Source organism: Brassica oleracea, chromosome C1, assembly GCF_000695525.1.
Source record: "Brassica oleracea var. oleracea cultivar TO1000 chromosome C1, BOL, whole genome shotgun sequence".
Lineage (NCBI taxonomy): Eukaryota > Viridiplantae > Streptophyta > Magnoliopsida > Brassicales > Brassicaceae > Brassica > Brassica oleracea.
The window spans coordinates 7,219,121-7,220,678 of NC_027748.1; positions in this window are offsets into that span (position 1 = coordinate 7,219,121).

A 1,558-nucleotide genomic window follows, 5' to 3' on the forward strand; every position below is an offset into this window, starting at 1 on the left:
GTCCTATTTGATTGGAGGAATCCCAGAATCCATGACTATAAGTCCGTGGATGAGTCTATTGCTAGTTGGGCAAAATAATGGATTACTGATGAGAAACAGTGAATTGAGACCTCCTAGATTAACTCCATTACCTGATACCACGTCCAGAATGATAGACCACACGGTCATGGCCGTGGAGGGTGGAAAGGACGTGGCCATGGCCACTATAACACATTTGGCCGTGGGAATCACTATGGCAGAGGCCGTGGGTATCAACCCAATTTGAGCCATGGTCAAGGCAGTGGTCGTGGTATATCCTTTAAACCACAAAGCTCGACCAAATCATTGTGCCATAGATGTGAAATGAGGAACCATTGGGCTAAGATATGAAGGACTCCCAAACATTTTTGTGACCTCTATCAAAGAGAGTCTGAAAGAGAAGAATCCCGAAACCCACTTGGTCTATAAAGATGGTGAAAATAATTTCGAACATGATCAAGATGATCTTATGGAATATGAGACTTATGATTGCCTAAAAGAATCAAGTTGATAATCTGATTTCGACATCAAACTTGTGTGATTGCTTTGCTTGTATGTTTTTTCTGATTTTTATCTCATTGAATTTATTTCTATTACATTGTCTGCTTAGATTAAATGAATGAATGATTTTTCTATATGAGTACACTGAAAAACGCCAATATAATTACTAAAACAGGTATCGTCAGTCTGAAAGAAGACTATGGCTAGGCTAATATATTATTGCCTAAGGGTATGCATCTAGAAATCAGTGATGCCTTATATTCACCCAGCTCTAAAAGCAAGAGCAGCCTATTGAGTTTTAAAGATATAAGAATAAATGGTTTCCATATTGAAACAATGGGTGAAAGAAACAAAGAGTTCCTTCAGATATATGTATAAAATCGCCCAAAACCATAATAAGTCCTAAAGACTATACATGCATTCTCTACTGACCTACACTATGCATAGATCAGTATGATAGAGGCTAAAAGCCTGTGAAAATATACACTTTATGGCACAGCCGGATTGGCCATCCTGGTCCAAACATGATGCGAAAATTGATATTCAAAAGGCACACATTAAAAGATAACAAGAGTTATCCCAAAGAATCTCACGTGTATAGCATGTACACAAGAGAAACTCATTAGCCCATCACCAGTAAAACGGCTACGAGCCTCTTTTTCATAAATAAAGACTATATGTCTAGATAATACTGGTGAATACACGTCCCAAGCGTTTAAATGATTATAGTATGTCCATGGGGGTAAATGTGAACAATTCTGTGATACATGTACTTGGCCGAAATCTTTTAAAACGCAAATAACTGATTGATAGACCATAACTTATGAGGTCAAAACTCTCATTCACAGCTTGGGCAACACGAAATTTACATGCACCTAAGTTAATACGCATCAGGCCATTTAGTGAGCATATATATCCCTATCACAATTATTAACGGGTCAAGAGCCTGACATACCCCATCATAAGACATTTGGATGTGCTGTCTATGTACTAATTGCTTCACTACAGAGAACTAAGATGGGACCTCAAAAGGAGGATG